Here is a 27,475-nt window from a genome sequence, read left to right on the forward strand (position 1 = left end):
ATGTAAAAATTAAACACAGATGTCGAACATTTCCACTTGGATTTCACAGTATTTTAATTTTTTATTTATGTTCTGCATGGAACCGCCAAAACCGTGATGCGAACACCGCCCCAACTGCACAAACACCCCCAAAATGAGAGAAAGCTGCAGCCTACCGACCGCCTCGACCCACCCCGCGCAAGCCCCTCTTCACACAGGACATGGCGGGACCGAGGCGGCACCCTCGCCACGGTCCCACTGTGGATGTTACCACAAAAGCCCAAATGATGGCACACTTCAGCTTTGTACACCGAACCAGGAACAGGGGTAATTTTTTCATCCTCCATTACTAGTAACGAATAGCGATATTAATGCTAACATTAGTGGCGTGCCCTAGGATTTCCTGTTACTCTCACTGTCGTTCAGAGATGAAGACTGCCATCTACCGGTCAGGATGTAAACTCAAACAAAACCACTGCCATGTATCTTGCATGATTTTTTTTATTTTTTTATTGATATTCCATTTTTGACAATCGATACAGTATCACCAAACAAAATATTGCAATACGTGTATCGATATTTTCTTACACCCCATTTTTCCGGGTGAGCTAACCCTTTAAAGTGGATAAATAACATTTGGTTTTATACAAACACCTCATTTCCATACAGATTGCACATTATCAATGGACAAATTCATTTTAAAATTGTTTTTCTTTCAGTTCTTAAATCTTTGAAGCAGAAAGGTCAAACAGTGGAACAATGATGACATTCAAATCCCTATTACACAATCATAGCATTCATAAGTGTGGCAGAATAAACAGCAAATATGTGAATCAGCTTCAGTGCAAGTCAGAAAGGTAGCTTGAAAGAGAGAACAAAAAAGAGAGAGCGAGAGAGGGAAAAATTGAACATTGATTTTGCACTCTGCTCTCTCTCTATTACAAGAGGATGATCAATATGCTTGACACTGTGCAGAAGCAAAATACTGCTAGGCCTGCATATCTGCAGCAAGCATGAGGCCTGTCTGGTAATCATTCTTCCCTTATTGCCTCTCTCCCCGCCCTCAACTCTGTTTAAGTGCGACCACACACACATGCAGAGGCAAACACTTACACTTCCAAGCACAAACAGACACAGAAAAATACCATGTGTGACTAGGGCTTTAGTGTTTAAATTGCCAGCAAACTGGAAAAAAAACATAATATATATACATATATGTATGTATGTATGTGTGTGTGTGTGTGTGTGTGTGTGTGTGTATATATATATATATATATATATATATATACACACACACACATATTAATTTATTGTCCAGTTTTAACACATAATCATGTATGAAATTACATGATTTATGCCCTCATGCAATATGTATAAAATAAATATATCAATAAATTGGATTGAGACGATGCCAAAAATATATATTTTATCTTCCTTCAGGTTGATTTTATTATTTTACAGGAAAATAAGATAAAATAAATAACTAAATAATTGGAAAAGTATGTTTTCAGTACATATATTCCTGTCAACAGGTGTGGCATGTTCCCTGACTGTGCCATCTCCAGTTTGTTTTTTGTCTTTTTTTCTTCTTTTTTTGTGTGAGTGAATGTGTGTCATTGTGAGTGGAGTGGGCTCACGTGGATCAATAGAGCATGAGCTAAGAATCCAACATCTACTGGTTAGAGCACAGAGGGTCAATCAACCTAGAGTCGGGGTCTACAACCCTGTGTCACAGAGCTCCGCTCTCTTGCTCTCACTCACTCCCACCCTCTTTTTACCAAGCTATCATCTGAACCTCTGACAAGTACATCAACAGATCACAACCTCATGAAAACATGTTCCACTGTCCAACATCTAAACAGGAACACTTTTCACTGATCTGTTCTCTCTGCAGCTTCAATCATAGCCTCGGGCGTTTTAAAGATACCGATCACCTGACTGCTCGTTTGATGAATGAAACATCAACCTTAACTAAGGGATCAATTAGGAAGATCTCCGAGCCCTGCCCATAGTGAAATCTCACTAGTCTAAATTCCTTATAAATACCAAATACATACTGATTGGCTGTGACTGTTATGTATTTTCACATACAATGTGCACTGATACATTTATTTTTGCTGGAAGCTTATGTTTCTACTGGTTAGGGCACAGTGTTAGTCTGTGTTAGCACATGGATGTTAACAGACATATAGGTTCATATTTTTGGCCTCTCGATATGGTGACACCTGAGGTGTGACCTGTGTGTGTGTGTGTGTGTCTTTAGCTCAGGAGTGAAATGGTGAGGGGAGTTCAGGAAATAAAGGAGTTCCTGTTAGCTGAGGAACATTGGGAGAAGGAGAGGATTCATGCCACTGAAATTCACACAACAGAGCAGCACATCACTGCTTAACCAAGATAAATAGTTTAAAAAGTCTTATAATACAAGAATGATGTATTTGCTAGGCCCAAGTAAGAGCTAACTATAAGTGTTATACATTAGTGTATAATTATTGGTATCTCTGGGCCTGTAAACTAACTTTAAATCTACTTAAAGGTGCAGTGTGTAATTTCTGTCACTAGTGGCACTAGACTAAATATATATAATGACTGCTTAACTGTTTCCAAACATAGTTTCCTGAACTTTCCCCTCGGTCCTCCATTGTTCAGCCAAACAGGAAGTTCCATCCGAAACACGCACCATTGGCTGAGCCAGAAATCGACATGCTCAAACACAGTCAGTGTTTTTCTTTAAGGAAGTCAACTTACAAATATCTTAGTCATAGTTGTTCTTGCACAACTAAAAAGCATAATTTATGAATGACTATGACACTGAAGACTGGAGTGATGATGTTGAAAATATAGCTTTACCAACACAGGAATGAAATACATTTTATAAATATATTATACAAGTAGAAAACAGTATAACAATATTTCCATTTTAATGAATTTTTTACAAATAATAACTGACAGGATTCAAAAACATTTAAAATCGAACTGACCTCAAACATTTGAAAGGTAGTGTATATAAAAAAAAATGAATAAAAACAATAATAAATATATTAAACAAAATTCCAGCTAAATAAAAATATTTAAAAAACAACAGCCTTTCTAGCGGTGTCACGAAGTGGGTAAACGTATGCTGAGCAAAGGTAAGCATATTTATGACTAAATCCTTCAGAAGTTGACTTCGGAATGTTGTCCTAGCCTGCCCAGAACATCAAAGGCAGTCATTACAAAAAGTTTCAGTCTCAGTCTTAATCTTAACGAGGCTCCGTGAGATGATGTTTCAGATTTCACCTGATGCTACAGTCCTCAACCCAAACGCAGTGACAAAACTACTCATCCAAATGTAATACAAGACCATCAAAAGTGTTTTATTTGAGGCTCTTACAGGGAGTTATAGGCTTCTTATAACAGAGCGAGTGAGGATGTCTGTCCTGTCATGTTAATCATTTTTCTTGCTCTCTGAGAGGTCTGAGCATGCACCTCAAGCTCTGGTCATGTCGTGTCTACGTCTGGCTGTTCAAACTTGTCTGTGTGCTTAGGTCACAGCCTGGAGCTTTCAATGAGGGTTTTATGCAGCAGTCTTAGCCAAAGCTTTACCTGGACAAGCTCCCAACGCAGCCTTCTGCCTTACATCAAAATTCATACCCTCTTCATTATGATTTAATGCTCCTCGCCAGATTCTCTAAATGAATCCTACACAAATAACATGGCCATTAGGTCATTTAATATCCTGAGTCTAAACGTGTGGGGCCCCTGGGATTCCACTCTTGTCTAGACATATGGAAGCACTCACACATGCACGCACTAGCTCGTGCACACATGTACACAGAATGCATGGGTCCCCAAGGAGCAACAAAGGCAAAAGGACCTGGGGAAAAAAAAGAAGCGGCAGCAAAATAATCAGGCATGCCTTGGACACCACACATTTATCAAGGCAAACAGAGCATCTACACATACCCCTAGGTTCTTGTACCGTTACCCGGACTCATCTCCCCTGGCAACATTTCCTTGGATACAGAGTGGGGACTTGAGCGGCTAAGAGTATAGAAAACAAAGAGATTTGCTGACGGACATATTGTGTGAGGCTGGGGCCCCCAAACTGAGTCCCCCTTCCACACACATGCCTCACAAGTGTGACCTCTGAACCCTGGCAGGGGCCCAGCGGACAGGGCCACGGCACAGGCTGAAACTTCAGCTCCTGTGTTGCTGTTCAGTTAGGATGCAGAAGACAGCTTGCCAGGATGCTTTTCCCAGACACATGCAAACACTTTTCTATAAAGTCACATTTGCACTACAAAGCCCCTTTCGTATTATCTGTATTTTCTATATTTATTTGTATTTATACACACACACACACACACACACACACACACATATAGATGTATGTATCGGTGGGGGGGTTATATTATTGTATTATATTTATTTCAATATATTTATTTTTACTGTACTTGAATAGATCCTATACATTTTATTTTTTAAAAAAGTTTAGATTTTTACTATTTAAAATGTATTAAATGACGTTTTAAATTTCATCTAAAATAAATATCTAGCATAAAATATTGTAATGTGTTCATTTTCACCTAAATTTTATATAAGGTATTTTTTCTTTTGGCATTTAAAATGTTAATAATAATAATAATAATAATAATAAATACATTTATAAATATTTTTAAAAGAGATAGAGCATTTTAAAGGCTTTTTTATGTAACATTGTAATTACCTTTTTACTTACATGATTTAAATATATATTTTATATAAATTAAATATATAAATATACAATTAGAAATTATACAATATTTATACAATAATTAGAAAAAATTCAGTGTAAGGCATGCACAAATGGATTGCAAATGATTTGCAGTATTATCAAGATGCTTTCACTGAAACTGGCTTTTCGACACAGTGTCTCAATGCAGGAATGTGGAGTGATTTTCTCTGCTTTTCACACCTTCATAATAAGCTGTCTGATGCTTTGTTAACAGATGAACAGGTTTAAGATGACACAGTGAGGGGAGGAGGGACAGAGACAAGCGGAGGAGTGTCAGTCAGCTTGTCCTCTGCATGGTGCTACGTCAGGAGACGCGCTGTTTGGTGGTAGGTCTTCACGTCGATAAAACACTGCGTGTCAGCTCACTGCCCAAGCAGGGGCGGGGGACAAAGTCTCAGTGAGGGAGGCTGGTAATGAACTGAGAGCCTGCACAAGGTCTGCAGAAATTCTCCTTGATGCAGACAGCAGCCACCCAGAGCAGGCCCCTGAGAGCAGGGTTACAGCCAGTAATACGTCTCACAGTCTCTCAGAGAGACAACTAGGCTGAGAAAGCAAGAGACACAAGACAGGGAAGGAAGAGTCTGTTTCAGACAGATCCAATTTGCAATTGTGTAACCATCAGAAGGGTGCTTTACTTATGTAGAACAGATGACAAACCATTTCAGAAAGCTTTTAACAGAATGGCTGTGAAGAAATTAATAAAATACACAAAATCAGATCATTGGCCAGTCTGTCAGGAGGGCAGTGTGTCTACTCTGTAGAAGCTCCTAACGGCAGAGGGAAGTAAACAGCTCAATATTGACATGACCTCATTGGACAACAGCCAGTGGACTAACGGTAATTAAAACAGGAGAATGCAGCATGTACTGGGTTGCCACTCATTACCTCACAGGGAGTACATTTAACTAACAAACATTAGTGCATGGTCTTGGCACATCTAACAGTGCAAACAATATGGCAAGGAAGGATGCATGTGGACTGCTTTCTGAAGAGCAGTGACAGATTATGGGTTAAGAATAGAAAAAAAAAATCTGATGAAAATCAAATTTTACCATAGAAATAGGCAGAATGTTTTTTATTTTAACTTGTAAGAGATAAATCACTAATCAAATCAGCAAATGCATGATATTAGCTGGAATCAGTCCTTGTTGTATTATGTAAATTTCCATATACCACTAAACAAGGGGAAAACACAAAAATGTTTTTGCCCACAAAATAAAATATAAATTATGGCAGAAAATTGAAATAAAAATAATAAAAATAAAAATATTGAAACGATGTGTGTGCGTGTATTGTATGTGTGTGTGTGCATTTTTTTAAAATAAAAACTTACATAAAATGGAGGATGGAAACACCACAATGGAATATAAAATTCCAAAATGTTCCAATTTCCAAAAAGAAAAAAAGAAATCTGCTGCTGCATAAGTCATTTACCTCACATGAATCTGCTGCTTTTAGCTAAACAATATCTGCAATTTTCAAACTAAATTAACAAGTTGGAACATAACTATTGATCAATGAAAGCTGGAAATCTGCATAAGATGCTCTGTAGAACATCTCAAATCATCCTAAATAACATGGATCATCCAGTTTTACTCTGTCTATTCTTTTAGATCTTGGGCTACTCCAAGTGGTTACACTTTAAAGTCTTAAACAAATATGAGGAGACAAATTGTAGCCTAATTCTTCTAAGTAGTGGGGGATGAACTAAACAGAGTCTAAATAAGTTCATTAAAGCAGCAGGGATAGGCCCTAAAGACCAGAAGGAACTGACTGAATAGAGGTTTAGTCCTTTTTGTCGCGTTAGTAATCCAAAGTCCTGTCTCAAAGCCCCCTCTCCTCCCTGTAGGCTACCCTTACTTCGACCCCCTATTCACACACACACACACAACCAACCCAACCCCCTCACAAGAGCAATCACTTGCTTTCTGCTCTCATTCTATTTCTTACTTTGGCACAGGCAACTCCAGTGTGATATTTTTGCCTAAAAATGATTAAAAACAGCAGAGAATGAAGGCATTTGTAGTAATGAGAGTGCGTAAGCTGTGGTTTGTGGCCGCAGGAGTAATTAAACTCCCACACGGCATCTTGAGGGGTTGAGGAGGTGCGCTCTCCTGAGAATGCCGCCCATTTTCTGTGGGCTGCTAGGAGCCGCACAGTGCTGCATGGGGCCTGAGGGACGCTAACAGATGAATCCCTGTCATTAAAAAGGATCACCCGCCTCATGGGAATCAGCTCTTTGCACTGAAAACATATCTCTTAAGAAGGAAAGGGCTATCGCAATCTCTAACCCAAACACAAACATATACAAACAATGCTCCCATTGCCCCTCGCCATATTTATACATTCCTATTTGTCATCTATTTCCAGGCTTTTGCTCCATTTCCTTGAGTAAAAAGTAGGTTTACATTGGTTGGGACACAACGACTTCCTTAGTTTAGCAATCCTCAACCATGGGTAAAGCATATCCCTGGGGGACTTTAAAAGAACAGTTTACTCAAAACTGAAACTTGTCATCATTTAATTCGTTCTAAACCTCTATACATTTTTTCTTCTTCTATGCGATGCAAAAGAAAACTCTGAAACAAATAAATAAATAATAATAATAAAAAATTACTATTCAATCAATCTCAAGTGTTGTGGACACCATTGACTTTCATTGTTTGGAAACTTTACAGCTTAAACGTACTTCAAAAATAAATAAATAAATTAATAAATATATATTTTAAATGCATACAGGTTTAGATGAGGGACTGAAATACAGTTTGCATTTTTGGAAAGATTAAACCTTAAAACAAAGTATGACAGAAAAAGTACAGAGTACAGACTATTTTTATTATTAATATTATTGTTATTACTACTACTTGATGTTTAGTTTTATTTTAAATATATAAAAAAAACTAAGCTTAATATGAAATATTAATATATAACATTACAATATAATATTCTCATTTCAAAGTTTTAGTGCACTGTTGTCTTCTTTCTCTGTATGGAAATGAACATGTGGTAGGTCATATGCATCATGCCCTTTCCAGCTGTCTATCTATACATAGATGAAACATCCATCTGATTCGTATTCAGGCAGCAGCTGTGGCTCTAATAATTAAGACCGATCAATGTAATGTAGATTGTTCTAACATTTAAAAAATAAGCGCTACCATGTTTACCGAACACAAGCTGATCGGGACAGATTGGTGATGTAGATAAAAAAATGGCACATATTTAGAACATACTGAGGTGCAGAGAGAAAAAGAATGCACTGTTTTCTGTGGCTCTTCAGTGAGCAGGATAAAGCCCTCTTTAAAGGGGATTTGGCCTATCAGGAATGTCTATATCTGGAAGCTGATACAGCCACAGAGATTGTAGATCATTTTTCATGTACAAATCTGCTTTGGCTCAGACAAGCAGACAGGCAGGAGAACAGCAGAGGGCAGGGCGATCGCGAACACTGCATCCAGGAGGAGGGGAGGGTGACGGGGGCACTGTCCACCACCATCACCCCTCCCCACATCCACGGCTCCGCCTTGGGCCTTCCTTCCCAGTTGCTCGGCCAGCTGAGCAATCAGGTCAGTCGGCTCTTCCTGCGTCCCCCCTGGTCAATTGTTCCCTCTCCACGCCTCGTGTGCGGCCCGCAGCTGTGGCAAAATGATGTCATATCTGATCCTGAGGCAGGCAGAGTGTCTCGGCGTAAACATGCAGCAGGGGTGGAAGGGCTACGACTGGGGACAATGAGCCGGGGTGAAGTTATGCCAGTATTTCTGATGATCTCTGCATTTCTGGCAGGAAGTGAATAAAGTTTCCAAACCCACGCTTCCATGTTTGCCAATCTTTTCCGGATTCAGCATTAGGTGGGCTCAGCACAAGTCAGCTTTGGAAAAAAAATCAATCAAAAAATAACAGCTTTTTATCCTTGTCTTGATTATTTTTTTTATTTATTTTTTATTTTTGAGGGAATAGGGCAATATTATTCCCACAATCAATACACTCTCTCAGAGGACTGGTTATTGGGTTGGTGCGTATATCTGCTGCAGCGGGGCCATTGTGAAGCCATTATTTGCACTAAATAATTTCTCTAGGAGATAATCCAGGCATTAGAAATGCTTGGGAGAATTTAAACAAGCAGCTACCCGGCCATATGTAGCCTGTCTCTCGGCGAACAACTAAGCGAATACAGAGACAATATTGTTGTAATGCAATATCCACAAACTCTCAGTCAGCGCATTCAGGAAAGCCACACTCCAAAAACGCAAGTATAACAGAGCGGAAAATGTAAGTCAGCTCCCTCCACTTGTGGGGTCATTATGATGCCACCGGCTCTAAACAAATCAATCAAGCACAGACCGCTGTTTGGAGGTCCTCAAAGGAAAACAGGCAGTATGAATGAAGCAGGGCTGCTTTTCTGACACAGGAGTATGGAGCGTATAAACAAGCAGGTGATTTGATTAGGTGCGTAATCGAGTGAGTACAAGGGGCCACACTGGTCCTACTCACACCAACACTTAACTGGCACACTGACAAGCTTCCTGTGCTCCTAATGAGAGGCTTCCGAACGAAGCGTGAACTACAAATGCACACATATACACACCGTTGGGATTCTGTGGGGTTTTCTTTTGTCTGACTCTTGTTGTCAGGTTTTCAAGTTTTAGAAGCGCACAATATATAAATATATAATAACATTATTATTATTGCCAGTAGTGGAATTACAGCCAATAATCTTGAGCAGAATATTCGCTTTCAACGTTTCCAAAATTTTATTGATTCAACTGATCAATTTGTGATGTTTGATGTATGAAGTTTGAACTGATTCCAGTAATGATCCAATCATGAATATATAACCAATTTGTCAGCAAAAATAAAAATCTGAATTTGCTCAAACTGCCTATATGCATTGTAAAAACTTGTATTAATTGTAAGCTTTGTAACATTTTGGGAAATTATTACAAATAATGAAAAATAATTATTATAAATAAATTATATAAATAAAGTTATATAAATAAATCAAAGTATATAAAAAAATAAAATAAATTAAAACAAAAAATGATTATTGGTTATCATTATTGGCAGCAACAGAGCAACTCACAGAAACGGATTCCTGTATTATCTCACCCCAAGATAACTCCTTATTTTCCTACAAAATGTCAGGATTACCATAGTAGATTCCATGCTGTTACATGATCATGTCTTGGATCCTCAAATTAATTGAAAGTTGTTTTAGATAAAAAATTTGACTATTCAATATTTATCTGATTCCTAAAACAAACATCAAATGTATCAGACCTTGTCAGAGCAAACACGTTAGTAGGAAGGAGTCCACATTAAAGACATTGTACTACAAGCATGATTTCCTTCTGCACCTGCTTTAATTTTACACACCCCTTTCATAAACAAGAGCTTCTCTTTTAGCTCTTTACCTTAGAGCGCTATTGTGCAGAGCGGTCAATGATATCTGCGATTCCATCCGTGCTGAAATCCAATCACCCGGAAATCACTGAAGAGGCAAATAATGGTGCGATGATATGATAAATGCAAGAAGAGGCCTTCTAATAGGCAAATGTTCTATAATTTGGATGTGCACACAAGTTCAATTTGTCCAAGAAAATTCAACAGGATCTCCAAACAATCTCCTCTGCAAATAGAGGGAGGAAATAAGCTTCACTTGGCGGGTTTCTCCAGCTCGATAGGGCACAGAAGGCACACAGTAACCAGTGTTTCACCTCGTTTCTCCAGGGCCCAAGGAAACACAGCTAATGATGTAATGAAGTAAACAGTGATTTACATCTGCAGAGTCTGTGCCTACACAAGATGCCCAGGCAGATCCGAATGAGATCATGTCTCAGCCTGTTCCAAGGACATGAATATTTACAATTCAGACTGAAACAGGCCTGTATATCATGTAACGATCCTGAGGTAAAATACAGACCCATTACATGTCTTACTGTCCAAGGTCAATTAACAAAGTCTTTTTTTTGTGACATCTATAGGTCACCATGAGGATCATTAATGGGAAGAAACTTATTAAAGGTAGAGACACTACTAAATACATTTTTCAGCAGCTTGGTTGTGCTGAAAACAATATTTTTTTTCAGCATCACGCTATGTTTTCCATGACAAAACTAGCGTTTTCATTCCAAAACACTTTTGAGAATCATTCATTCGTATGGTTCATATGTAAATGAACTGGTTCCTAAAAACCAATTCGGTGTATCAAGTCTAAAGTTGTCAAATTGAGACCTCATAATATTTAAAAATAATCTACTCCCTTAAATAGCTTAAAATGCAACCATTTACTTCAAAAAGCGTGACTTAGACGTAGTTAAGTTATGTAACTAAGTAACAGTTTCTTAAGCAGCTTCCTCAACACAGGTTTTTTTACATATGATTCAAATCAAATCATTCTCATCCCCTGATCAGCTTTTGCCCTCTAATGTTATTTGTTTCAGTTCACTTCAATTCCCTTTGGAGGGTAGATTCCAATGCTCATCTGTCTGCTCAAGCAAGATTAAAAGTACACATGAGGTGTCGTAGCAGGAGTTCACTACAGCCAAGCACTGAGCCTGAGAAATCAAGTATGTTATTTATGAACCATTCAGCCATTGATTATACTCACCTGGGCACAGGGTGAAGCATGTAAGGTGCCCGTAACACCAGTGTCCCAAACCGGGAATTCATTTGTTGTTCAAACTGCTACAGTAAATTTTATTATAGCGTTAGGCCATACCACTCTCACAACGTTAACTTTGGCAGAAGGTTAAGGACAAAACAGAAACTGCACAAACTGATAGTATTGTTTGCTCTGTTTTTTTTGCATGCCCGGATTTCCCCATCTTATATGTGGTTCTAGGTTAGATGACAAAATACCACATTCTGACATACTTTACTGGGACTATCATGTCACCACTACAGACACCTAAATCAGTTCTTTAAAATGACAAAAGTAAGATTGTCTACACGCATGGATATGTAGAAAGTTCCAGTGCCCTTCTCCATCATCTGATCTTCATATGAAGACTTATACTGTCACGATCAATCAGAATTGTAAACAAAACCGATTACTGCCTACTTTGTTTGAGTAGTAATGGCGCAATGGTGCAACATTAACTCGTTTAAGTGAACAATGTACAATCTAAATCCAATTCTTAATGGGTCTTATTTAAAAGGGATAGTTCACTAAAAATCATTTACCCTCATGTTATTCCAAATCTGTATGGCATATTGTCTATCTAGATATGTTGAAGAATGTTTAGGGTCTCAACAAAACTGCACCCAACTGAATACATTCATTCAATGTATGGACAAAATATATATTTTGTGTTTCACAGAGAAATAAAAAAAAGTCTGGTTAAACTAGATTGCTGGTTGTCCGTGAATAAGACAACTAATTAATAATACTGAACATTGCCTAAACAAATTTATTCAACCATTTTTGAGAATCGAGCAGCATAGTGGTTTACTAATAATAAATATCTGAGAAACAGCATGTACTGTTCTGACTGTTTGTTTGTTTTTAGAGATGTGTGGTATCTCAGTTTATTTGGAATGTTAGGTTGGATTACTAATGCTTCTCATTGGCATATCGAAATGATCCCTGCTTCTATTCTCTCTGAGCTTTCTGCTTCTGTACGTAGAGCAAGAAGCAGCAGAATTAATCACTGAAATCATGAACCCATGTCAAACATGTGACTTAGTATGAAATCATTCTGATTATAGCAAAAATAATCCTAACCGCATAGTCAACAAACATTCTGATGGGCAATCTGTTAGCTCTCCGGATCTGCCTGCCATGCATGCAACCAGATTTGTGGGTTTGTGGTATGATACGGAAATTTATTCCTGCACAAATGTCAAAAGACCGCCACGTTTCAAGATTAGATCAAAATCAAAACATGATTAACTTATAATGACTGGATGTTTTCCTGGCTGTAGCAAAAATCTCAAGGACTTCACAATGATTTATTTGATGCTCTCTTTCAAATGGCCAGTGTTCAGTGCGCGGTCTCAGCTTCTGACATTCGAGGGTTGGAACTATTTTAAGGAGACCCTAGTGCCTCTGGCAGGTCCACCACACACCACTGTACAGCGGCTTCCATAGAGCTGAAGAATAGCTCCATTATTCCCCCACAAACATACATAATTTCACAAAGATCCACCAACTTCTGACCTGATCTTACTGAAACACAAATATCTGAAATTACCTCGTTTTATGAAGGTGGGAACAAAACAGAACAGAATGAATCACTGAAATAGATTGAAGGTTGAAAACAGACCTTAAGAACATTTTAATGGGTTTAATTATTAATCTTAAAGATTTTACCTTGTGAAAGGCTTTTATTATGCATACAGCAGTTAATTAGCCTTGGAATTATTCAATAATTTTATATAGACTGATTTTTCTCCCTTTGTTGATGACTGGAGCCAATTACCAAACTAAATGATACATAATCTTTCAGTTCAACAAAATAATTGCTGTCACATGCCAGAGCAGATGGTAAGTTTTCATACAATCTTTTTGTAAACAAGACTTGCCTTTATCAGAAAGGATGCTAATTATCTACATATACAAAAATCTATATATAAAAAAATTGCAATGATTTTATAAGGATCATGTGACACTAAAACATCATCTGTGTTTCAACATTCTGCATCTTTCTCTGCCACCAAGTCAAACATGAACCCCGTCTACAAATATATAGCCTGCCCTGTGTGTTTATGCAAGTGTGTGTTTGTGTACATGTGTGTGTGAGCATCAGGAAATACCAGGCCAAGCATTCCAGCTCGTCAGCACCTCTGGCCCTCATGTGACTGGAGATACACAGCCCAGATTGTGTGTGCAAGTTTGCTCAAGATGCATGATAAGAAAATTCTGTAAAAGCGAGGGAGCGGAAGGGGTAAAGGAAGGATAATCTGATATGCATGACTTGTGGTTTCTCCTAGCACCTCTCTTTTCTTTGCTCTGGCAGAAATGGCAGTTTGCATCCATAATTTACAGGCTTCTCTTCTCCTGGCAATCTGGCCTTTATGGCTCCACCCACTTACAAAAACATTAGCATAATGTAGATGCTACAAAAAAAAACAAACAAAAAAAACATTTTCACCTTCGAGCAGTTCCATGTCTCATCAGCACTCATTTTTCCCCCCAAAGAAACTCATCTCAGTAACTGTGCCTGCCTTTAATAATCATGTAAAAAAAAAAACTGACACTGACGTTGTAAGGGGAATAACAAAGAAGCGAGTGATTTGAGAGGCCCCGTTGCTAATTATGACTCATGTTATACAGAGCGTTCTGTTGCTGCTCAAAAACACTAAATAAATTCGTTGTTTGACTGTGCTCAAGAAATATGAGCGTCTGACACGACAGTGTGCGTGCTTTCCCGTTTTTAGCACCAATTACGCCACTCGGGTTAATTCGGGAAAGTTGTTTTGAAGACAACACCATGAGAGCGCCACATGTATGTGCAAATCCGTGATTAGGTGAACAATCATTTGCAGAAATGAGCAGTGAAGGATCATCAGTCAAAGCGCTTACCGGAGGATGCAGCAGATTTCTTTGTTCAGTGTTTGGCAAATTCACTCACATATCCTCATCAATCATAGAACTGATCTAGAATTTAAAAAAAGAACACATTATATTAATCCTTTGCCAAAGTAAATAGTGTGCACGGTTACAAATGTTCTTCTCAGAATTCATAATCCCCCGTTCTGTACCTCCCCTGCTTGATAATGTCACACTGCTAAATAAAGGAAGCACACGGTTGGACTCATTCTGCACATGGGATCATGTACCATTATAATCAGTGGCATTTATCAGCAAGTAGAGAAAACAATCTGACCATTATAGCGATGACATAGAACAGCAACTGTAATATTTTTCAGAAACAACAATTAAATTTAATTACAAGAAAAAATAGGTCTTTAATAACAAGGAAAAATCACTAATCCGACAACTGGCTTGGTCCAACCTATCCACCGACTCTAACAAACTGACCATCACAAGACATTTAGTATAAGATACTAAATGATTGTGGATTTTAGAATTTAGTTTTGTAATGTGAGATATATTAGATTAGTAATTAGCAATTTCAGTTTTAAATTGTTAGTCCATTTAATGCTGATGAAATGCTAATGTATGCACGTGGGGGTGTGGTTTGAGTACCAACAACAAACATTTCTATCCTATCTAGACCACAACACAGGTTATAAATCACACAATGAGATTTTACAATATACAACATCTTGTGAGTTTAAAAGTCATTTTACAGCTTTTAGTTACACCATTAAATATTCTGGGGAGAAAAAAACAGACACCCTGGAAGCTTTTTTAGGGCTAATGTAACACTAAGAAATACCCCCTCCACCCACAATTCCTGCCGGCCCGGGTCTCGAACTCACAACCTTTCGATTGGGAGTCCGACTCTCTAACCATTAGGCCACGACTTGCCCCAGCTCAATTATAACCAATAAGCAAAATCATCCAACATGATTATATAATGGACACATCCGCGACTCAAAAAGTCAGGTGTTCAAAGAAAATCCAGGATTTCCAAATGGCACTTATTACACACATGCACTCTTTTCATAAAATGCGATAATTCTGACATGAAATGAAGGCAGCAATAATCTGTTCATATAAAACGGTCTTTGTTTATCTTTATCTTCAGCTTCTACAGTACCACCATCCGTATCCTGTCATGCAAGTGTCCTCTCACCTGAATAAATGGATGTATAATCTAAAGAGATCTGTCCAATTTTCGGCCCTCTGCATGCGACTGGAGTGCAGGGTCTATTAGCTGTGTTTATTGCTTGAATTCCTGCTATTAACCCCTATGGACCCATAAAGCTGTAATTTGATATGAATATTTCAAGTCAGCTTTTAGTAAAGCAAAACTACTGATATCCTAATGGGATCATGCTTTGACTATTAACGGACTAATTTATCCTGACTTCATTTCTAATACCCACATACCACTTTTGATATAGCAGAATATTGTAATTGTGTCGGGTCATAGTGACTACAGATACCAGAATGATGATGATGATAAATAATAACAAGTCCCACACATGCTATTAAATTACACTCAAATCTGGTTGGGTGCTGTGACCCTCTCATTTATTTTCTTATTTTTGAGTCAAATTAAACTGGACATATCCTTTTAATTAACAAAATGCTCCAAAAATGTGGAAGTGCAAATTAACGTCCTGCACGAAGAACATCCACCAGTGTTATTCCGGACACGATGCCCAAGGACTTACTTAAATAAGGTTTAGACACGATGATGTTATAGGTTATTCCTTAAGGACTGCCACTGCTCCAGATTTCAACGGGCTACTACCGTTTTAATTGGTACAATTAGGTTATCGAAACCCACATCTGATGTAACATCCAGCATCATAATAAAATGAACAAAAATAATACAAATTAAATGCGGAATAATAAATCAATTAAACATTTAAAACATTTATTATTGATTTAATAATAATAAAATAATTTTTATAAGGAAAAAACTAATGCATGTCTTTCTGAAACATTTAAAAAGCAATAAGACACATTATATAATAATAAATAATATAAAAACCCTGCATGAACATGAAACCTTCGTGACAGAGCAAGTATTATTTACTTATGAAGAAAATATGACCTTCAGGCTGGATGACTGATCTGGAGTCACTCAGCGCGATCGAAACCCATGAGATGGACTGATATGAACAATAAAGGAAAGACACAGTCGGGATACAGGAGGCCGAGACAGCAAAGGCTTGATTATCCACACTTTCACGGTCACGGAGCACAAACTGAGAGCTGTCTATAGCCGGCCTCCTCCGGTTCTTGGACTGCAGTGGCGCTCAGATGGGCTGTTGGATTGGGGTGCATTGTCTGTGCTCCGCACTCATTAGCCGAGTCAAGGAGAGACTTACTGGGGTGTTTAGCTCGCCGGGTTTGTGTGGCATCTCAACAAGCTCTCCCAGCTGGAGCACGGCTCTCACATCACAGCTGCACACTTACAATTAGTGCAGGTGCAGCTGAGGAAAGACCAAGCACAACACAGACAAACACACAAAGATAGAAAACACACACTTGCTGAGGTGTTGCACATCTTTGATGGGGGCTGTAGTATGTAAAACAAAAGCACTGATGAGTTGAAAATCAGCTCATTATAAAAACCGATAATGCAAAAAAAAAAATTGCAAAAAGATTTTGAATTTAGTGGGTTTTCTCTGGTTTGGACATTGGAGATGTGCATGTTTTGCTGTTTTGCATAAATGGCAATGATCTTTAAATGATAAAAGCTTATTTTCTGGCATTTACATTAACTTACACATCATTAAGACTAATCAGTGTTTGATCAAGCATATAATCAGAATGATAAAGCTCTTTCTGATTATAGTAGATTTTAATACGAATCTTCTTACACTAGCATGTTCAAATACACTTCTGTTGTTCCTCTCTGAACAAAAACTAGCATTCCATTAAGAAGAGAAATTGTTCTGGATGAGGTAATGCACCAACTGTATCATTTTCCAAATATTTGAAGAGAAAAATAGAAGCCAGGCTTGTGTTTTTCCCTTCAATCTCATATTGATCCAAAGAGCCTTGCTTGCAAAACATTATCACAAAACAGAGCACGGAAACAAATTACATGACAAAAGCAGCCATTGATTTGCGAATCGTTTATTAATGGGACACTAAAAGTGAAATGAATTCCAGCTTTTTAAGCTTTGTTTCTCAGGCACACAGTGAGGCAATGCAGAAAGCTGGAATGCCGAGGCTGTCTTGCATCTGGAGTCGTCTCTGAAGCATGTCATAAAAGATGCCATGAAGCAGAATGGGCCGGCAAAACACACAACATGCAGATCTGAATAATTCATTTAGGGCTTAACCCGCTGAAGGGACATATTTTCCCCCAATTGGTTTTCTGCATCAAAATCAGAGCATATATTTGTTCCGACTGGAAAAAAAGGCACAACATGAGCATTCTGTGGACATACAAATTAGCAAGCATGTGTCCTTAAATGTGGTGCAGACCTTTATTTTTCTCTGTACAGTTCAATAGAGACCGCAGACAGTTGCCTGCCTTATTAGGCTCTTTTCCAGGGGCAGTGGGTAATGAGACTTCACACAGACAATAAAAAACTCACAGCCAATCACATGAGAGTGATGTAAGACATCTGTCACCATGTTTTCTGCAGCTCTAATTTACTCAGTAACTGTAGTACGCAAGACACACTCTAAGAGGGTCATCAGTGAAGAAGAAAAAGCTCATGTCAGACTGCAAAGTAACAGTTTCACACTTTTCCATGTTACAGGGCACTAATATAATATAATATAATATAATATAATATAATATAATATAATATAATATAATATAATATAATATAATATAATATAATATAATATAATATAATATAATATAGCATGATAATGTTCGATTTTTAAAGAATATCCATATAAAAATCATTCAGTAATAATTTGTAATAGTAGTGGTTGTTGCACTAGTAATATTATTATATTATTTTGTAGTATGTTCATATACTACAAAATCTATCTAGCTAATCTAGTTATGTATTTACATAAAATAACAACAACAATTATTATTATCTTTTATTATTAATAATATTTATATAAAAGTTCAATATTTTAATAAGAATGTATTATTTAAAAAAGAAAATCCATAATATTTCCAGATTTCTCATGTTTTAATATAACCAAAAACTTGTTTCTTCTCAAACAAAAAGGCTCTTTGTCAGAGACCGTGAGTGGCAATCAAGTGCAAAGAAAAACAAAAAAAAAGAGAGAGGTGCAAACCACATTCAAAAAGCAAGTCCAAGATCCAAAGTGCAAATGTGTGGATATGAAACCAGAGAGCCATGAACAAAATCAAGAGAAAGGAACAAGAATCAAGATTGAAACTAGCCTCACAATGTGTTTCCAGCAAATAGAGCACTGTAACTCAACACGTTTCAGCAATATCGCTAAAGATTTTTAATTACTGCGCTCGGCAGCTGGAAATTGCCACAGTAGCCCGAAAGTTCACAAGGCCCCTTTCATTCAAACTCCAGTTATACAGGCAAGTGTCCAAGCCTGCCAACCACTAAGCATTCAGCTGGGCCTCCACCAGCGGGCCAAGTCGAGCAGACAGCCACAGCCATGCGCACAAGAGCGAGGGGCTTGCTGACACATCTACAACCCTGACACAGGGCAGAAAAATGCACAGGCCCACTCTAGCCTTTTCTTTGCGGCCGAGCTTGAACGTACCCAGCAATTACAGAGCTATTTTCTCTGGAAGGGCAATTCCCTGTTTATTGGTATCCGCCTGTCAGAGGCTCTCCCCGTCAATCCTCAGCAGGAGTCTTCCCAGTGGTCAATGGAAGAAGATTGAGCGTAACTCGACAGAAATGAGTGGGATTCCGGTTTAAGCAGGCAGTGTTACTCTGGGCTCATCCACCAGCATTAGACAGGAGGGAAGCGGTTTCCAAAAGGATTAAAAACAAGATGGTGACTAGAGCGCTAGCTTGTAATTTTCCAATACCGCCAGTTAAAAAAAATATATAGTAAAGCAATTAAATGGAGGGAAATATGTGCTGATGTGGCATTCAGACTAGTGTTGTCACACTTTTTAATTAACTTTTTCACACAATTGAAACTTTCCTGTGTGAAAAGAAGTCCCAGTCTACTCTACTTGGTGGAAAATTTGATTCAGGAAAATAAAATTAAAAAACATACATTTAAGAAAAAGACTTGTCTTGATGAGAAAACATCTACTGAAACAATATTTATAATGAAGAAACGGCATTAAATATTTCTGAACAAACCTTAATAGCGCATCTGAGGAAATAGGCATCTACTGCTCACACAGAAAAATGTATCTGGTGCTTTTGCAAAACAACTTCCATCCACCCTGGTTTCATCACCTCACTCTCCCTTTGTTAGCGCTCGGAAATGCCTGAAGTTAGGAATGAAAATACTGGCATGTCCCTGCAGCTCAGTGAGAGAGAATATTTCTGCAGCTGCGGAGTGAAGTCAGCTCATCAGAACAGAGCCAGTAGGCCAGGTTTCCTCCACAGATAACCATACAAATCTTAACTTAAAGAACATAAACACCCCCCTAACGTTTCACCGCAAAAGCATGTGTGCCAAGAGGTTACAAAGCAATCGGAAGCAACGAATGCAATGCTTCAGTTTCTGACCATTCAACAAATGTGCCATGCATGTGCCTGCCAAATGACAATTCAGTTCTGGTTTGCGTGTTCACACTCACATTTACATGAAAACAAGAAATCTCTAGAACCAAATGTCAATGAAAGACTTTGAGAAATGCAAGCTGGTAGCTTCATCAGATATAAGTCAACAGCAGGTTCAGGCTATCAATCTAACCTTCGCTATATGAGAGGCGTTGGCAGCCTGACACAAGAAATCTCTCAGCATTGCTTTGATTTGAATTGGGCTCCCACAGCTCAGATGTCACTGATACTTTGGCACACATATATATATGCACACACATTTTAAAAAACTAAAGTAGAATAGTTATCATCATCATCATAATAATACAAATATATACTAATATTAATATTATTTACAATATGCCTCCACACACATTAATACATTTAATAACCACTAATAATAACAACATTCATAACGATAACAAATACTAGTAAATAAATTAATATACAATTATTTAAATATATAAAACAACAACAATATATTGAACATTTATTTTTATTGATTTTCATACTTCTCATTTTGGTGCCTTAATGTTATTTGTGGTTAACATGTAAATCGAAAAGTTAACATTTTCCACTGACTGAAGCTCAAGTTCCCAGTCAGAACAGATGTTTTCTTTAGTTGATGGCTGATTTAATTTGCTCATGTCACTTATATCAGCGAGGTCAGACTCTTCTTTCAATTCAATTTAAACCACATATTATGTTGCAGCTCCAAAGAAAGTGACGTTTTGTACTCACCAAAGCCAATTTTTACTTGCATTTGGCACAAGTGTTATTTTTGGACCCTGACTGTATCAACATTACAGGTTTCATTCTCAACGCCATGTGACCATCTATCGTTGCATACACTGTCAACATGAGGTGCTCATAAGATATAACTACCACAGCCTTGGAATGTGATCGTTGCCATTGGATGTGGTGGTTTCGTGACCTTATTGTCATTCTTATCTGCTTTCCTATTAAGAGCACTGCTCCCAGTAATTTTCGATGAGTCAAGCTGCCTGACTGAAGCACTCCAATTAGACCTGGGCTAGTAGAGCCCTTAACTCCAGCACACACTGTTCTTCAGGCATGCACGCAGCCGGGCCTTTTTAGCCAATGACAGCAGGGTGACGGTGATGACATTGAGATGGCCTGCTTGGAAGCCTGTGTGCCGCACTAAGGAGACAGAAATATCTTCCTTTGACAGACATGGATACATGGTGCTACGCGTGCAGCTGTCTAAATGTTGCCTCTTTTTGTCTCTCGCTCACTCTGACACTATCTCTCTCTCTCTTGATCCCTCACTCACTCTCTTGCTCACTCTCATTCAATCAACTTAAACACACTGACTTTTTGTTTGCAGCTGAGGCGAGGGGTCAGCGTTCGGTGGCCAACCTTTAGACACAAGCATTTGAGATGGATGAGGCTGGGGCAGCGACTGGAGCCTGAACACAACCCACAGACAACCTCAGCCGTTCTCAATTAATCAGGTCACGGTGCAGGGAATAACTCACTCTCTGGTATCTGGGTCTGGACGGTACAACAATATACTGCAGCTCACGCAGCCATGCAGCTATTTGCCTCTCAAAACAGTTTAAACTGTGCTTGTACATGTGTGAAATATCTGAGAACGTCAGCGGAGAGCTTGTGACACTTAACCTTTTTAGCTGAATGATTCATGCTAAGCATTACAACTTGGCCCCAAAACTCTAACCAGTCATATTAATCTCACAAAAAATGTATTCCAGTCTTGTTACACCCCAAAAAAAGAAAATGAAACCCATTTTTAGGAACAAGAATGACCATTTTATGATAATTATGCAAATATCATAATATGAAGTATACATTTTTTACGGATGTAAAATGTGCTTGACTTTAATGAAAATGTCATCAAGAAAATAATCTTGGTGCCAGGAAAACAAATTAATTATAATAAATAGTAATGTATAAATAAAAATAATGATAATATTACTAATACTACTACAATACAAATTTATAACAAAAACGAAAAATTTATATATATATATATATATATATATATATATATATATATATATATATATATATATATATATATATATATATATATAAACTTAAAAATAATAAAATAACATTTAATAAATAATAAAACCATAATATTAAATGTATACATTTTATTAACCATTGAGACAATTTTCTCAAATGTATTAACCATTGGAGAAATTAATTGAGGTAAAATATTCTAAATGTAATTAAAAAAAATCTTTTAACAGCCAAGAACCAGCAAGCTACCTACTTGAACAACTGTCCTATTCCTGCCATCACTTCCATTCAAAGAGTTCTTGAACTCCTTAATTTAAGTGAAATTCCACACTGTAATCAGAAGTTTAATAGTCAGTTAGCTAGACCCTGTGCTAATTAAACACATATCAGAGGCCCCTTCTCCCTCCCTCTCGGTGCTTCATTAACAATAGCGCCAAGGCCTTAAACTCAGTCTGGATGTCTTTCAAGCTTTCCTCCTCCAGAAAGTGTGGGGCTACCAGAGGCCTCGCTGGAGATGGAATCGTTTTCATTCAGCTCATGAATGTCCTGCTGCTTTAAAATGCATTCCACACTCCTCTTTCCTCGTAGACATTCAGAGACATCCTTACTGACACTATAAAATTTCCTTATTTCAGCTCCTTAATTACTTTGTCACGGCAGTTCTGAGAGAGTGAACACCGCTACACATCTGCTGATCCTTCTGGGGGCCTTGAACCAAAGATGGCACCGGGACCCAACATGGGGAGCCTGGGGTGGGGGAAACCCAAAAACTTGGAACATCTGTATTTCTTTATAGAGTCTATAAAGAGCTCAGAGTTGGAAGGAGAGAATGAAAATATATGATTGGAGAAGTAGTGTGAGTATGCTGGATGTAATGCGTCGGGATGACTGCTGTCAGATACAAGCAACATGGAGGTTTGTCAAATGAGAGCATCCAATCTGGTGCACGCCGCCTGCTACGGATCACACATAAAAACTGGAAGTGCAATAAATACACATTTTAATGTTGGCCTGGGCAGAATCATAATAGGCTCAGATTTTCTATCCAACAGACTGCATCCGTAAATCAACTCCAGATAGATCTGCCAGCGAGCAACACCAACATCGTGAACGCCCTAAATCACCAGCAAATAAATGAGAGAAATTCATATAATCAGTGCAGCTGGACGAGACGGTATGTTCTGATAATTCAAGGCTTTGTTTGAGTTCAGCCTCCACCCCAATACTTCTCAAGCTCTTCCAGGGATCCAGACCAGAACAACTATTAGGAAGCTATTGGCTCAAAAATGAAACATTTAGGAGCCAAGTGATTTCTTTTAGATGTCTGAGGGAAACTAAAATGAAGGATCACTTCAAATTCTAGATGGCTGAATACTGAATTAAATTGCAATAAAATTCAAATAAAATAAAATGCATAACTGATTAGCAGTACCTACATAATTTCCAGTGCCAAAAGACAACTCGTTATGAATATATATATTTAAAATGCATTATATGAACAACCATTTAGTAATTAGATTAATGTTAAGTCTGACACGCTTAAAATTAACACCACTATAATGATGCTCATTTCATATCAAATGCAACAGAACCGAAAAATGATTCCCAGTGAGTGAGTCAGTAATGGCTCGGAATGATCCACTGGATAAATCAGCTTGAATCAAAACACCATTTTGAATCTTTTTAACTGGCTCAGTAAAAAGAACAAAAAAGTGGGGCAAATGGGTTCCTTTTTCCTAGATATTATCCTGTCTCTTTGATAGTCTCTAATACATTAAAAAGATAAGTCTATTATTACAGCCAGATTTTTCTTATGCATGCACACCGATCTGCTTTGAGAATCTATATCTCGTACATCTCAATCTGTGCAACACTGTGCACTAGTGATAATATCTGGAGACGCATTCAGATAAGTAATTCGCATATCCTGTGCAGATGAATAGTAAGCAGGTTTGTAATTGTGTAAGCAATGCAAGTGATTTGTTTTTGTTCACTCAGAGCTTGAGGGCTGGCACCTTTCACACGGCACAGCCCGGGACTGCCAGGAATTACACAATTTGTGATATTATTCAAATCAGCACATTGTTTTCCTGTTTACTGACACGAATGGGAGGGGAGAGACACAACTCAAGATTAAATCATTCAGAAACAATCAGCCTCTGTGTGAAAGTAGAATTTGAAACGTATTGCTCAAATTATTCAGAGCCATTAATGCATGTGTCCACTCTTGATGCACTGTATATTACACTCATTCATCATGGCTGCATAGCCTGGCTGGCTAACAGAAAACAGCTTTTGTAATCATATAGCTTCCTGTCAAGAGTAGCACACGTCTGTGCATTTAATGATTCAGATGTTTGTTTTATTGGCGAGCAACTGACAAAGGAAAAGTTAATATCTCACTGTTATGACAACCTATGAGTAACAATAATTTCAAGTTGAGCTTCTTTTTTTTACTGTGGAACATAAAAAGAAAAATAATTAATAATGCACAAGCCATTATTTTCCACACAAATCACAAAAACAAAACCTAAACCTCTGAAGTTACAAAAAAGCTGTACTGGGATTCTAAAATCAATAGGTTACAAGATCACACTTGCATTGCTCAAATGTATGCTACACTGAAACAGTGTTCTTGACTATCAGCTTTGGCATAGTGTCAAACTGTGACTCCCATCAGGATGCTAGCTGTCACTAGCATAAACGCAACACAGATGCTAAATCCTCTGCCTCTTCACCTCCAGAAGTTTGATGAAGAACATCCCAGCCTAAGCATTCATTTCCCATTTACACAAAGACATATTTCCAGAGGAATCACCACATCTGTCCCGCATTGAACAGTCAGTGCTTTTCATGAATGCACTTTTGGCATGGGTAGAAGGGATATTTCAGCTTGTCTCAACACCTTCCATTCAAAAGGGGTGTTGACCTTAATCTGAGCCAACAATGGAAAAAAAGTAAAGTAACAATGGCAAACATCCATTAACAACAACAAAGTGCCAGTATATAGACAATTCTTGGCAAAGCTGTCTTATTTGACAGATTTAGGCTGGTGTATTATTGGGGCCTTTCGCACTTCTATAGTTCCAGAACTAAATGTACAGTACTAAAGTACTGGGACGATCTTGCGCGAACTATTTCCCAGTACCATTTTAAGGGTTGCATTCACATCGATCATGTGTTCTAGGACATGGCGTAAGCCGGTCGACAGCAACGTCAATTGAGCGTGACGTTCAACAACAGAAGAACAACGTCAACAACAGGAGGATAGAGGACAATGTGATCGGAGTGGTGTTTTTGTTGGAAAGAACGGAAAGGAGGATTAAGAATCTCCAATGACAACTGGCAGTGCTAAATTTGCTACAAGTGCCTGCACTTCAGTGTCCATCCATCTATTGCTGTTCATCACACTTGTGAAATAAGTTGACGCAATGTTTACAGTATGTTTACACTGTGTTTTAAATCATGGTCGGTAAGGTCGTTTCGAACACATCTGGCCAATCAGTGTCTACTTACATCACGTTTAGTACCAGTTGTGCTGGTTAGACCCTGCTCCAGAGTAGGAGCTAATTTGGTTTACGAAAAAGGCAGTTTGATACTAAAAAGGTTTGGGTACTATGAAAAGATTCCTGTGGTGCGAAAGGCCATATTGTAGCAGCTTAGTCTTGTAGACATATATTAGGTATGCAGATTTACAATCAAATAAACTGCAGTAATAAATTAAACGTTTAGAAGTCAGGTTCATTTCTGTAAATCGGTTCATCCACATTAACGTAAATCAACAGTTTATTTTAAATGATTCATTGATTCATTACCTGAACTCTCAGAAAAAGCATTTTTATGGTCTTTTTTTGTAGAAAATATTTACTAACATGCTGCTTTTCTCAACTTCCACTTAAGTTGTGTAAATGTAAGTTAATTGCTGTGACTAAGATCATTGTTGTATTTTCAACATTGTTTTTTTTTTATACTTTTGTTAAGCAAGGACATATTAATTTGATCAAAAATAAAAGTAAAGATTTATAATGTTACAAAAACTATTTTCACATAAATTATGTTATTTTGAACACTCTATTCATCAAAGAATCCTAAAACATTATCACATTTCCACAAAAATATAAAAAAAAAAAGCACAACTGTTTCCAAAGTAGATTGGACATTTTTCTTGAGCACCAACTCAAAAAAAAATATTTCTAAAAGATTATGTGTCACTTAAGGCTGAAATAATAGACTTTAGTCAGGGTAATGTTTTCCTGAAGTTATTTTAATATCCATATTAAAAACTTACTAATCACTTTAATTTAGCTTGCACCAACAGTTGGACATAGAAGCAGCTCCAGGAGGATGACATATGAGGTCAGCGTTGTGCATGCACCGGTGAGTATCGTGAAAACTAACTTTTGCTATGGGGGGGGGGGTGCAAAGGAAGCAAAGTATTCTTATTTTAGCAAATGGAAAACCAGGCTCAGCTTATATCAAAATCTTCGGACATTCTTTACAAATCCTTGTTTTGTACTTCTAATTATTGAGCTGTGTTTGCTGTAATCTCTCCCAGTGCCTCTGCGTTCGTCTCTTCTGAGCGGGGCATTCGCAAAGGCGACATCATACATCATCTGCCTGGAGCTGTGAGCGCAAAATAGATTAAATTGATTATTATGTTTTAAATATGGTTATTTTTCCTACAAAAACGCAGCGATTTACTACAGGAGGATTTGGTTAAGCCCCGGAGCTGTGTGAGACACTTTTTATTAAGGATGGGCGCTTTTTATTCAACTCTTTTTGAATTGATGTACTGCAACACCCACTAAGTGGAATTAAACAGCTTGAAAGATCAAATAATTTTTTATTAATTAGGGACAGCTTAATTAATATTTTTTTAAATACAACTGACTGGATTCTTCTGAAAAAGAAAGTGGTTTACACATATGATGACTTGAGGGTGAGTAATTTATGGGCTAATTTTCATTTTTGGGTGAACTAACCCTTTAATGTTTATAAATATAACTAAAATTAATAATAATACTAACATGTTTAAAGTTTAAAGTAAAAATAAGAATTATTACAATAATAGCAATTAATAATAAGTACATATAAAATATGTTTTATACATTTTTAATTATATGTACATTTACATATTTTATAAATTATATAAATTATTATGGTTCAAATCTATAAAACCAGGAGTAAAATATTAATATAAAACATGAATATTAAATATTAATTCTTGATTTCAGAAATTGGTCTTATATTTTTATAAATTACAAAAAAATATGGGGAAAATGTTTTAATATCTTAAATATATTGTAAATGAAGACTTGATAAAATGCAGATGATTGATAAAACATTTTCAGTGAAGAACACAAAAGAGAAGTGAAATTAAAAATATGTGGAAAGGAAAAGGAGAAAAAGTGAAAAAAGAAAGTTGTCGAGACCCCTTCAGGAAGTATTGCCCCTCCTTTGCTTTAATGAGGTTAACTGTTAAAGCATGTTCAGGATACAGTCTCTCTTTATACACAGCAATGG

The 27,475-nt window shown here is 37.5% G+C and overlaps 1 protein-coding gene across 5 annotated transcripts in view; it reads right to left on the reverse strand.

Annotated features, from left to right (window-relative positions):
• The window catches only part of LOC128026130 (zinc finger MIZ domain-containing protein 1-like), a 123,092-nt gene that overhangs the window by 55,424 nt on the left and 40,193 nt on the right, over positions 1-27,475 (reverse strand). For 2 of the 5 annotated variants that reach the window (XM_052612881.1, XM_052612884.1), the window contains exon 3: positions 14,256-14,330. The exons of 2 other annotated variants lie outside the window; for them this stretch is intronic. The gene's annotated coding sequence lies outside the window, so the exon portion shown is untranslated. Of the gene's footprint in view, positions 1-13,666; positions 13,790-14,255; positions 14,331-27,475 lie in introns of all 5 variants that reach the window. One more of the 5 variants, XM_052612883.1, reaches the window with a different exon arrangement.

This window comes from Carassius gibelio, chromosome A13, assembly GCF_023724105.1.
Source record: "Carassius gibelio isolate Cgi1373 ecotype wild population from Czech Republic chromosome A13, carGib1.2-hapl.c, whole genome shotgun sequence".
NCBI lineage: Eukaryota > Metazoa > Chordata > Actinopteri > Cypriniformes > Cyprinidae > Carassius > Carassius gibelio.